Here is a 14,031-nt window from a genome sequence, read left to right on the forward strand (position 1 = left end):
CAAGGTCTGTCCAACCACAAAGTTGCCAGTCCGTCCAAATCCACTGAAAGGAAAGGCAGGGTGCAATCATGCAATCTACTCAGTTCACAGCACAGAATAAATAAATAAATAAATAAATATAAAAAATAAAATGTGAGTATCATGAAATTGTTAGTTTATAAGTAGAATTTGTGGAATTCTCCTTGTGCCCCCACACCAGAGTAGGTAAAGGAGCAGCCTGCCTTTAGAGGCAAATCAAGAGAGATTCCTGTGCTACCTTCTTAATAATAAAAGCCTGAGAATATGCTGCAGGCCTCTGACACAACCGAACGTGCATATGACAAACACTTTTGGAGTGCACCACACACAGGCTGCTGTAAATCGAAGAGTTTTTAAAGACATGTATGACTCTCCTGTGTGGAGAAGCAGCTAAAACTTGAGCATAATGGTCTTTGCTAAAAAACGGGGAAATGGGGGTCAGACTACATACCAGGCTAACACGGCAACAAAGGTCATATCCCATTGTTAAGCTGAATTTTACTTCACTTGTAATCTTTTTTTTCTTTCAGCCTTTGATTCTATTTGGCTCCATTTTAGGGCTGGATCTCTGTAATGTTTCTATAAATGATCTGGATGCAGTACTCAAATGCATAATAAGTAAGTTTGAAGATGAAACTAAATTAGAAGGATCTGTTTACTCCTTTGAGGGCAGAGAGGCCTTGCAGGGAGATCTTGACAAATTAGAGGGCAATCACCATCTGCATGAAATTCAACAAGAGCAAGTGCTGGATTCTGCACTTGCAACCCTGGATATGTGTATGGACTGAGGGACAAGAGGCTGGAGAGCAGCCCCACGGAAAAGGATCTGGGGCTTTTGGTTGATGGCAAATTGAATATGAGCCAGCAGTGTGCCCTGGCAGCCAAAAGGGCCAACCATACCCTGGGGCACATCAGGCATGGTATTGCTAGCCGGTTGAGGGAAGGAATTGTTCTACTCTGCTCTGCACGGGTGCGGCCTCACCTCAAGTGCTGTGTGCAGTTTTGGATGCCACAATATAAGAAGGACATAAAACTATTAAAGAATTTCCAAAGGAGGGCTACAAAGATGATGAAAGGTCTAGAGAACAAGATGTATGAGAAGCAGCTGAGGCCCCTTGGTTTGCTCAGCCCAGAGCAGAGCAGGCTGAGGGGAGGCCTCATGGCGGCCTGCAGCTCCCTCACGAGGGGAGCGGAGGGGCAGGCGCTGAGCTCTGCTCTCTGGGGACAGCGACAGGACCCGAGGGCACGGCATGGAGCTGGGACAGGGGAGGGTCAGGCTGGGGGTTAGGGAAAGGTTCTGCACCCAGAGGGTGCTTGGGCACTGGAACGAGTTCCCCAAGGAAGTCATGGCATCAATCTGGTCATGGCACTGAGTCTGCCAGGGTTCAAGAGGCATTTGGACAATGCTCTCAGGCATATGGTTTGATTTTGGGGCAGCCCTGTGTGGAGTCAGGAGTTGGATTCAATAACCCTTGTGTGTCCTCTCTAACTCGGGATATTCTATGGTTCTGTGATTCTAGTTGCCCTGACCACCCGCTTTATTACATTTTGTACACTGAGAGGGTCCTTGCTAAATGAAGGAGCTCATGAATAATTAGCAATATACCAATTTTTATACTAAATTGAGATCAACCACACAAGGGAAGCAATTTCCTGTTACCCATCCTGTCTAAACTGGTCTTCATGTTGTTTTTACCTTGATGACAAAAGCAATTGGTCTTGTGGACAGATCTCCTCCTGGATATAAACATTATATTTTATACCTTATGAGATCTGTAACTGTACTTGAATGAATGGATAAGCTGGCACCAGCTGTTTCCAGAATGAGGTTGCAAACAGGATCCCAGCTCAATTTTCTTTCTTGCAGCCAGTCTCTGCATTATCACTTGTAAAAGCAAGACAGCTATGTTTATATATATATATGTTTATATATATATATATATTATTATTATTATTACATAGGGAAAAGCACAGAACTTTCTGTGTATCACCAGGTCTTCTGATATACATATAGACTTAAGGGTGCCTATTCACTAGAGGTTTCAGTCCTGCTTTGCACTGTTACAGTGCATCTTTGAAGATCAGAACAGTTCACATAACTATGGAAATCATTCTGTACCAATGGTACATGGTAATGTGTTACTTGTATCTCCTCTGAGTGACACAACGTGCATTTTTTTTCTCTCCAAAGCTGATTTATTCCTTTTCTATCCTAGCTTCAGAAAGTGTTCAAGAGATTTTTGCATTTTTTCCCCAAAGTGTCCAGTTTTAGGTATTTTGCCCCTACTTCTGTTTTCAAAATCTTCAGTGGATGATCTCCTGAGAAACATGAATTCATGCCAGCCAATCTTCACATTTTGTCTGTTTGCCTCAGTATGATGCACTGTGAACAGACATACTAAAGAGTAGGTCTTCCAATGCCATATCCATTCCGGTGTTGCTACCAAAGTAGAAACACACAGATTACCTCCCCCTCTAGCAGCTACTGTGCAAGAATACTCGTATTTCTAAATCTCAAAAATGAATCTATTTTACAATGTGTCCTGTATGACAGTGATTTGCATACTGCTTTTCTCTACAGATCAGTTTCAATGGTGAGGTCTGTTCAGCACAACACAATAAACTTCAATGTAGAGCTGATGCATATGCTGTGCTAGCTTACGTGACGGAGGAGGATCCCACATTTCATTTCACAGAAGAAATGATCTCAGTGAAATTCTCTGAATACTGCCAGCATAATGCAAAAACTATCACAACCTAGGATACTACTTTTTCTGTATTTTTGGAGTCCCGCTCAATGTTCCCTTACTGTCACTTGTAGTGCTGCCCCACCTTTCCTTCCCATTGGTCCTCACAGCATTCTCCAGTCCATTAGTTCTGTTGCCTGCTGCAGGGTGTCTGACACAAAAAGTAAAGGACAGGGATAGGAAAAGACAGAATGCTGTCACCACCTGCTCAGTCCACAGTAACTACAGGAAAATATAGAGAAAGGGGATGGAAGATAGAAGAGGTAATGGGGGTGAGAAACTGTGTCTGTGAATCTAGTGTAGACCAAGTTCTCATAGCATTCTTGGTCAGGAGAGAAGTACAGAAAAGTAATTCTGAGTATTTATATTGCATAGGTTGGCATTTCATGACTCTGGCTATGTACAGGGCTACACAGTTCTGAATCATTTCTGTTAATTTTTCAGTACTTCAGCCCTAACTTAAGTAGAGAGCAAGTTCACAGTCTCTTGGTGTGAAGACAAGCTTGAGCATGTCCTGAACACATTCCAAAGACAGAAAAAATATACACAGAAACACAGTCCTAATATTAACTTTAATGTAATTTTAAAATAAAATGTTATTGTTTCATATTTATATGAATACCACCACAGAGTACTTCAATACTGCTTCAGTACTGTAGTTGTGATAACACTTTTCTAAACCAGGTTAGCTCCAGCACAGTGTGAATACCTCCTCCTTTTCCTCCACTGACTGCTTATGTGGCCAGAGAAATACAGCTAGCTTGTGGTGATCAGCTGGGCTATACAATTATTGTTGGTCATTTTGTGATCTGCAATCAATAAATTCAGTTCTTAGATCCTTCATTGTTTTTGGACCCATCCTTAATGTAGCAACCTATTAGTAGCAGCACTTCTCTCCCTCAAGTGTGACCCACCTCCAAAACATGGCCTCTGCAGCCATGATCCACCTACCTTAAAACAGCTGCTCAACACGTACGCTAAAAGATGACTCACAGAAGAACTATCAATGAAGCTTTAATATTCTTTCAACCACAGCTGATCTACGCTCCCCAATTTGCTGGAGCACCTGTGTTTGTAAGTAGGCAGGAGTCTAAGTAAAAACAGACTTCCAATTTTAACCAGGTCTACAAAGTCTTAGGCAAACAAAGCCTAGGACCAGGTCTGTATATACAATCACAGCTTTTGTCATCACTGAATTTTGAACTGATATGGAAGTTACACAATTTTCCAAAGTAGTGAATGCACCCAACAGCTTGCCATGTAATACTAACATTGCTCTCCAAATGTATGTTTGCTCCAAATCTCATTGGTTTCAGAGTGACAAATAGGTATAAAGCATAGTGGTTTTTTTTTTTTTTCCCCCCCTCAGAATCTTGTCAGATGTTACAAAGCCAAATTTGGAGGCATTTTTGAAGGCAGATTCCATTCTTAGTCACTGTAATTTGGAAAGTGATTTGTAATTTGAAAACTCAAATAAATTTTGCTCTACTAAATTTCCACTTTTAATTGTAGAAATACCATTCTTCCAAACAGCACTATAGACAGAACTGAACTCTACAAGATACATGTTTCTTAAAGGAAGATGTAGAAAAAGTCAAAAAATAAGGTCTAGAGAATACAGAAACAAACACTTATTTCAGAACTGAGTCAATCACAGTTCACACAAGTACAAATGTTCTCCCCTGTGTGAGTCTAATTAGATACTCAAATTGGAAATTACTATTTGGCACAAAATAAGGTAATATTTCAACAAGATTGTCATTTAAGATGAATGAATTCCTACTTTCCTTGTAAACAACAAAAAAATGTGAGCTCAATGAAGTACATTGCCATCATTATGGAAGAGAGAATACTAGCTAGAAGCACCTGCAGGGGTATTATCAACTATATACTTTTAAAATGATGCAAAGAGGCATGCAACACTGCAGTCAAACCTGCTGGCATTTTCTTATGTACTTGGAAATCGCTGGACAGAACTGGCACAGGGGAGGCAAGTATTGGCAATTGTGGAAAGAAAATGGGGAAAACAATGACTACTACCTATGCTGGGGAAGCAAAATAACTGTCAGGACTGAGAATAAATCAGAGATTTCATCTTCAAACACAACCCAGCACACAATGCCATGCTCTGTACAGTGAAGCACTCAGACTACTGATCTGAATTTGGCAGTAAAGAGTAGTCTACAAATGATCTAATTTATCTCAATTCATATCAGCTTAGTGAATTTGGAAGAGGTTATATGAAAATAGGTAACAAGGGAGTCACAAAAGCATGGATTTTAAAGTCTTTAAGCAGTAATGACTTTTCATGATGTCTGATCTTTTTAATTGATGTCCCTCTGGTAAACAGCAAGGAAATCATGAAGAACAGGAGGGGATTTTTTTTTTTTTTTTGCTTAGGAAATGTAAGAAATAAAAAATGCAGACAAAGAGGTTTTACATTTTTTTCTAGCAAATGGAAAATCACTCTCAATTTCACTTGCAAAGTGAAATACAAAGAGAGATACCTGTGTGCATTTTTTACAGCAGAAAACAATAATCAGTCAATCATCATACATAAATGATTATATACTTTAATATACAACCATTAAGCATAAAGCTAAAATACCATAAAATGATTATGCTGACACCATTTGCAAAAACAAAGCTCCTGTGGCAACAAGAATGATTAGCAGAGGAAAAAAATATCTCTGAGAATAAGATTTTTCATGTAAAACCATTTAAATCAGAAGAGATGCAAAAATAATAAAGAGTGTAAATAATGAATAGTGTAAAGAAAGATAATTGCTATCTTCTTTCTTCTTTTCTTGGGATAAGACTAAAATGACATCCAGAGACACTGAAACACAGCAAATCCAAATTTGAATAAAGAACAACAGACTGATTGCATAGGCAAAACAAAATATGCAACCAGCCTGTGGAACGGATTGTCACAGGACACTCTTGAGATTAATAAACCAGCAAGATTATAGGTGGTCTACATATAATCCTATTAATAAAATTGTCCAGCTATAATGTCTAGCAGCCAAACCAAACAAAAATAAAAAGATGACATTTAAAGTTTCATGGCTGACCCTTAAGGAGAAAACATATTAAGAACCAGATGATATCATCATTTGGAAACCTACAGGCATTTGGTATTAGCTGCTATGTAATGCAGACTAACCTCCAAACACAGACACATAGGTGCCCAAAATCAGTCAGTGTCAATACCCTCAGTATGACAATTACTAAATTAGCATGCAGTTCAGTTTCTACATTCCATTACAATTCACAAGTTATTGTTCCTGATAGTTGCCTAAAGTGTAAAAGATCTGTCAACAGAAAGAGTGATTTTTTAAGTAACAAGGAAAGTAATTTGCAAAATTCCAATCTAAAAATGCCTGTTTGGTAAAAAGACTGAATACAGATTTTGTTTGATCTATTATAAAGCTCATGTAATTGTGGGAAGAAAAAAGAAAAAAGACAAACCACCAGAGAGGAGAAACCTATACCCTAAATACGGTATCAGTTGTAATAGCAGTAGTAGTGTTGTAGCTGTCCTGATCTCAGGACTAAGTATGGTCAAATCTGCAGGGAGAGTGGCTGTCTATCATTGGACACACTGCAGCAGCTGGGACAGGAAAAAAAACGAAAAACATGAGACAGGCTTTCTGATATGCAAGACCCATTTTCAAGGGCTGACAGGGACCTGTGAAGTTTAACAAAAGATGAAACAAAGTGCTGAGAAGGAATAACCCTATGCATGAACACATGCTGGGGCTGACTGGTTGGAAAGCAGGTTTGCAGAAAAGGCTGTGAGCATCCTGATGGACAGATGGTTGCCCATAAGCCAGCAATGCACCCTCACGGCAACGAAGGCCATCACAGCAAGAGAAATGTTGCCAGCAGGTGGAGGGAGCTGACCCTTCCCCTGGTGAGACATATCTGGAGTGCTGGGTACGGTGTTGGGCTACCCAGTACAGGAGAGACATGGGCATACGGGAGTGGGTCCAGCGAAGGGCCATGAAAGTGATGGAAAAACTGGAGCATATGTCATATAGAGAAAGGCTGGTGGAGCTGGGACTGGTCAGCCTGGAGAGGAGAAGGCTCAGGGGAAAACTTTAAGCAAAATAAATCTCACAGAAATAACTGATACAGACTACTGAAATATGAATAAGTCTTTTGATAAATTACTACTGGTTAGATCACACAACTGCCTTAAAATCTTAACACCTGCCAGTAGATAAAAACCACTGCCTGGAATACTTAAGACATTATTAATGGTATCTCCGTTGGCTTTTGATATCTTGTTATATGCTGTAATTTTAAGGGAACTACCCCATTTCATTACTTCTAATGGAGACACAAAGACTGCATGGACTTTCATTAACCTCCTAGGAAAACAGGAGTTTATAAATTAAAATCCTCACACACAGAAGTGAAGAAGCAGAGCAGACCAGGGAACAGCTCATTAAATGGTTCCCTTCATTTCACCTACTTTTCTACTCTATCCTAACTATTTTCACAGTAGAAATCTCCAAGAGGTCCCTAAAGATATTTCAAAATTAGAAATCTGGTCCAGAACACAGAAAAAAGGTTATGTTATTATTTATGTGTTCAACTGTAAATCAGCCGAGGCTGTATCGAAATAGGACTTGAATGAGACACGCTACCTTAAACCTAAACTGAACACCAGACTAGAGGTTTATTTATATATATATATATATATATTATTAATACATGTTGAAATGTAGTGTGTGGCCTTGGACTGTCAGTCATTGCTTTTTATTATCTTTGGATTTATTGCTTGTTTTGCATTTAGACACTTCTCTCATTTTTCTGTCCAAGTATGTTAGTAACATGACTAAAGTTGTATGAAGAAATTCTCATCTTGTCCTTTTTTTCTGAACATTTTGTCTCTAAATAGCAACTCATATCCTGCCTTTCACCATTCATTACTGTTAGATAGTAGATAACTGGCCTATGTGAACTAAGCTACTGATCTCCGTCCCATCCTAGCAAAGTGCAGAAATGCTGTCGTAGCTGTCATTTGTTGGCACCTTATTTATAGACTCAATAGCATATTAATCAGTATCTCATGGAAAAGTGCACCACAACATTCCCTTTAAAAGATGGCTGTATTTCTCCAGTAATATGGTGGTACCATATAATATATTGTCAAAAAGCCATCTGATATTGCTTCAGTGATTTTATGTTGTACTACCTATAAAACAAAAGGTACATCCCAGGTCATTCCCCTATCCACTCGTAAGAATAAGAATTTAATCACCTCCATGCTAATTAGCAATCTTATTCTAGACTTTTCTGTAAATGAAAGTTGGCTCATGTTATGCAAGCAAAAAATCAGGGCTATTATATACTTTTAGAAAAAGAAAACTTCCTTTCTGTCTTGACAGATCTAACCTGTGCCCACATTAAACCTGTGCTCACTTAGCTGCATTTTCCCAAATCTGTGACAGATCATCAACCAACATATATTGCAACTTAAAAACATATGCAACAATTTGCAACACACATCCAGTCCCAGCACACACTGCTAGCAGTGTGAGCATCATAAAGCTGTGTAAACCATGCTGGATAAGCAGGCTGAAAAGTGCCCATCCTGTTCTCCATCTGTAGCCGTTCCCTCAGAGATTAACATTGCAGTCTGTCTCTTTCTCTGTAATGCCAAAGCGCATCCAGGTGGCCATGGCATGGTGGTCAGGAGAATGACCACCTGGGATTTAGAGAAGAGCCCAATCCAGGCTTGGTTTTTGTTTTCAGCCTGATGGCTTTGCTGCTCCGGGTTACACTGCAGCCTTAGAAATAGTGTTGACGAAACTGATGGGCTAGTAAGCTGCAGAACAAGTGCCTGGGGACAGAGATTTCTTCAGCTGTCTTTGTCACCAGCTAAAAACAGTCACCAAACAACACTGAACATTACTGTATTTGGGAGAGCTTCCCCGTGAACTATTTCCATCTTACTTCCATTGTAGTCAGTGACCAGGTTACTCTCTCAGAAGATGAAACCTGAAATGGATCACTGGGCAGACATTCCCATTTCTCCACTCTAGTAGCATGACAAGTGCATCTGGCATCTGTGAACCCTTCTTCCTTCAGGGATTTGTGACTACTGAGCTGACTGAAGCTTTTTCAGAACAAAGCATTCACTTTTTCAAAGGTGCACACATGCAGAGTAGAGAGTTAAAAATAAAATAACCTTCTTTGGATATTCCGTTCCTCCCTCAAAGTAGATTTTCCTTGAAGTTTTGATATATTCCAGTCAGCCCAGTATATGCAATCTGTTTCCTTCAGTTTATGCAACCCTTTCTCTGTCAAAGACTCCTTTCTAGCTGCTGGTAACAACTTATTATTCATCTTAATTCCCAGTAAACCCCACCATCTTTAAGGCTTCATTATCTCCCCTGAAAGTAACTCTAGCTTGGTAGACTAAAATTTCGCTGTCCAACTAAACTACTCCTCAATAACTAACTCCTCCAGATAGAAACCCCATAGTGTAATAATGCATCTTCTCTATCTTCCACACCTTTCCCTATTCTCCTAATTTTGCCTCTTAAAACATTTAACTGTTGGCAAGAAGCATATCTGCCTGAAATGGAGTATTGGGTACTGATAAGCAATCAGATTGGATACTTTTCATTCTCTGCCAACTGATATTAATATAAAATGCCATTCAGGCACATTTTTTAAGTAAATGGGAACTCCCATGTTCCAACAGGGCTCCAGTTACAACTAGCTTAGCATCTGTGCTGCATGCAAAGAAATCATAAGGAAGTATCCAGAAGAATGCGATTTCCTATGATCTCAGGAGTGCTAGATGACATCTTCTGTGAAAACCAAGTACACATATATAATCACCTTCTACTTCAAATCTCCCTGGGGAGTGCACTTAGGATGTGGAAGACTGAAGTTAAATTTCTTCCTTTCTTTGAACGGGTTTGAAGACAGTGCTAGTATCCTACAAAAACTGTCTAGTGAGGAAAAGTACAAGATTATGGTAACAGAGAGTAGGACGTCTCAACATGTGAATACTTGGATCTAAGTTTTTGTTCCAGTTCATGTTCAATTAACAGGAAAATCAAAATAGACCTCTTTGGGAAAAGAGAGTTCAGGTCCCCTCAAGCAAAGAAGGAACCAAGCCAGGTTTTCTGCATTTCCAGAGTGTTCTCTAACCACTGCATTAATGAGTGGAAGCCTTGTGGTTACTTTCAGCTTTCTGAATATCAGCTGCTGTAAAATCAATTACCAGCACAGCCCTAATTGTAATGTAGAGGTCATTATGGGCCACAACGCTTAGATCTGGAATTTATTTTGTCAACTTTCCATGTGCATAAAGAAGGAGATTTCTGAGTAACAGGAATTCATAGTTCAGTTTTCACTCAATAATAATGGATGTTTTCCTGAAAAGGACTCTGGGTTTGGCTTTGTGCATAATGATGACTTTTGTCTTGCTATGCCAGTAATAAATCTGCTGCTGACGGTAATTCACAGATTTCATGTGAATTCCATTAAAAAAAGAAAAAAATCTTCTAATCTAAAACTAAATGAAAATATTTACCAATCTCACTGATAAATTTTCATTCAGAATCCTCATGTGAGTCACACTTCCTAAACAATGGCTTTTTGTAGGTAATATATTAATATATGGGAATTACATTTAGAAAATGTGTATCTTCTAACACGATCAAACACAGAGCTTAGTCACATAAATATAAATGAAAACCTGATTGTATTACTGTTTGCAGTCACATAGTGCACTGGACTGATAACAGACTCGCTAGTGCACACACTATAGGTTATGCAGGACAAAGAAGGATTTTGTGTTGTAAGTCGCTGTTGCTGAATTTGTTACAAAAAACAAACAAACAAACAAAAACTCACCAACAAAACAAAACAAAACAAACAAATAAATGAAACAACAACAACTAAAAAAAAACAACACAGCAAGAACAAAGATTTTGGTTTACAATGACTTTTTTTTCTTTTTTTTTTTTCAGTGAAAAGTCTAAAAAAATCATGGAAAATATTGAGTAGTATACAGAGAAAATGAAGATACTTATCACTTCCCATATTTATCCAGAGTATTTCAGTTAAAATAAAAGAATAAAAAGCAGCTTTTTTTTTTTTTTTTTTTTTTCCCCCTTAAAAAGTCCTCTCTGCAGCAGATGGTTAGTTGTTATTTCCATAGACCCTGAGTGGGCATCATTTCAGTGACTTTAGCAAAGATATGCATACAGCAGAAAAAGTGCTGGGAACTAGTTGCTGATAAACATTTTCAGTAACAGATTATTTTTTCCCTTTGAGCATTTAAGGGTCCTACATATAAGTTATTATTTGTTTGATGAACACTGGATTTATGTTCTTCTTCAAAAACCGAAAACATTTCCACAAACAACTGTTAGAAAAACTAAAATATTTTTGGATATTTAACAACATATATACGTAATGATCAAGACATTTGTCTTGTAATCTTCAAAATCTGATCTTTTGCCAAAATGTATTCGTATTCTATTCTGCCTAATTTAGATTTCCCAAAAGTACCAGATTTAGAAGCTAAAGTCCATTTTCAAATGGGGCTAACATTTTGAATCATAAGTTTCCTTGACAGTTAATGTAATTTTTGCTCCTAAATTACTTCTGAAAAGAGAATTTACAAGTGCAAATCAATGAGATTCTTACAAGGATTTTTTTTCTATGACCTGCAGGAGCAAACTGAAAGGCTTGAAAACAAATGTAAACACTACCTAACGTATTCTGCTTGCTTGCAAGAAACTATGGATTTTATCAGATGGCACACTTGGTTCCAAACTTCACAGTACTGTAGGCAAAACTAAGCTTTGCTACCTTGAGGATCACAGAAAGATATTTTAAGAAGTGTTGCTGGGAAAGGCCACTACCCCAGAGGCTACAGCCTGAACTTGCCCTTTCTTCCTCCCAGGAGTGGGTGTAAAATAACCAGCTAATGGGACTCAAATGAAAATGGAGGAATTAAAAGAGGTCCAAGGAACAAGGCACAGCAGAAAACCCCTTGTCATCCCAGCCTTGGCTCATGCCATGTCTTTGCCTTGCATTTCTTCATCTAGGTCTCACCAAGACAAACCTGTGATGGAAATGGCTAGTGACCCCATCAGTGGTACTTAGCCATAGGGTAAGCACAAGGTCCTTAGATACAGAGAGAGAGAGCAAGAAAGTGAGAGCCAAGTCTACTTCCTGCACATCTCAGCTTGTTTGGCTACACCTTCCAGGTTGCACCTAACTGCTTGCCTTGGGGTTGGAATGAGGCAGTGGGGGAGGTTGGCACAGGACTGGGCTTGGTACAAAAAGCTCATGTAGTCCCACCATGAGGAGAGCAGGCTGATAAGAGAGGCACACAGCAGCTCCTGGGACCTATATGATCTCCTTAGGCTTCCAGACTGGGCAATGACCTGCATAGCTACAGCCTGGCCTAAGAACTCTATAGGTAGTGCAGACCTGGACAGCAAGTATAGAGCTCAGAACTTTAGATAGGAGTATGAACACCCTACCTGTCAAAATAAACCACTGAACAGCAGCTTGAAAAGTGAAGTTATATCCTCAAATTAAAAACTGTAAGAACAGTTTTTAATTAAAAAATGGAAAATTAAACATTGTTACATAAAAGCTACCTAAATTAATTTGTTCAATAATGCATGCTGAAATCTGCTTTACAAGTAAGCTCGGGTATATTTTCCTACTCTTCTCTCTAGGCAGGTAAACTGGCCATTTCATAGCAGCCATTTTTCCTTGTCAATGCAGGTACCAGGATGAAATAGTGTTCTATATTAAAAAGTTTTAACAAATGCTCTGGGTATTAAAGTAAATTAAAACTTCTGCTTAGAAATGGAATTGACTTGGAGAAAAACATTCAAAATATGTAACTTGATGGATTCTTATATTGATGAGAATATGATATGAGCTATGCTGCTCAGCATTTGTCAATAAATGAGAAGTTGTGACTACCTCCACTGCTGTTCCTAAGGATTAGACTGTGATATTTAGCCAACAGAGGAATCTTGATTTTTCTTACAGAAAGACTACATTTTTGAGAACTGTGTATCTTGGAACAGTACTGCTGTCTGTCTGGAAGAAATGCCTAACAAGAGAGAAAACATTTAAAGAATTATATGCATTACTAATGTGACTTTGAGCCTATAAGTTGGAAAGTAAATTTGAAATTTAGCCTTTGCAACCAGGATGTTTGGTGTGATTTAGGAACAAGAAAGACTAGGGAGGGACTTGATAATATATGGTGTTGTTTGGTATCAGTCACTGAGAGATTTGGTTCTGCCCTCGGGTTTCAGACTGTCAGAAGAGGCCTTGCCCTAAGCATATCACAGGTTGACACAGGACTATGAATACCATCAGTGTACTCACCTGTAAGGACATCTCATGTGATATGGAGCTATCAAGCAAAAGGTGGAATTGATTCCTTACTGAATCTTTATAAATCCAAATTTTGTCTCTGATTTCACCACCTTCATGTTCAGAAGTGCACGGCATTTTTACTACAGAATATAAAAGGAAAATCATGTTGTCTATTACAAACAGAGATAAATTCTTTTTTAGGTGTATGAATTTCAACATCCTGTGATCCTGATAACCTTTCGCTGATGTACTAGTCATGTAACAGTGCAGTAAAAGTAAAAATCAGGTAGCATTCTTTCTTAACAAATTTGGGGGCTGATAAGGAAACACTGAAGGACTGTGTTTACTGCCTGAAGATCCTACAAGGAAGTCCTCAAGGAATTCCTTGTAACTTAGCAGTATAACTAAACATGAAATCCTATGAACCCCAGAAAGATATGAGAATGCATTGCTGAAATAAATATCTCACTTACCAAAAATAATTAAAAAAAAATCCACCTACTCATTAGGGTTATAAGAATAGCTGGGATCATTTTAAAACAGAACATTAAAAAAAAAGACAAATAAATTGTGTGAAAATCGTGGGTGATTTAAAATTAGTATCTGTAAACAACTCATTAACATGGAAAGAAGAAGCAGGTTTTAGTAATCCTGAGACAGCTGGAGATATTTCTTAAAGCTAGACTGAAGATTACATTTTGTATGATTAATCATTATTATTTGCTATGCTTTATCAGATTTATCAGACTGAATTGCCTTTTTAATTCCGAAGACACGTACTTTACAGACAAATGCAAAATGCCAGGAACCTGGTTCTAAAGAACTTGCATCTGCTTTATTTATATATAGTTAGAAACACGAAAGCCCAAGAGAGTGTATC

Source organism: Anser anser, assembly GCF_964211835.1.
Source record: "Anser anser genome assembly, chromosome: 1".
Classification (NCBI taxonomy): Eukaryota; Metazoa; Chordata; class Aves; order Anseriformes; family Anatidae; genus Anser; species Anser anser.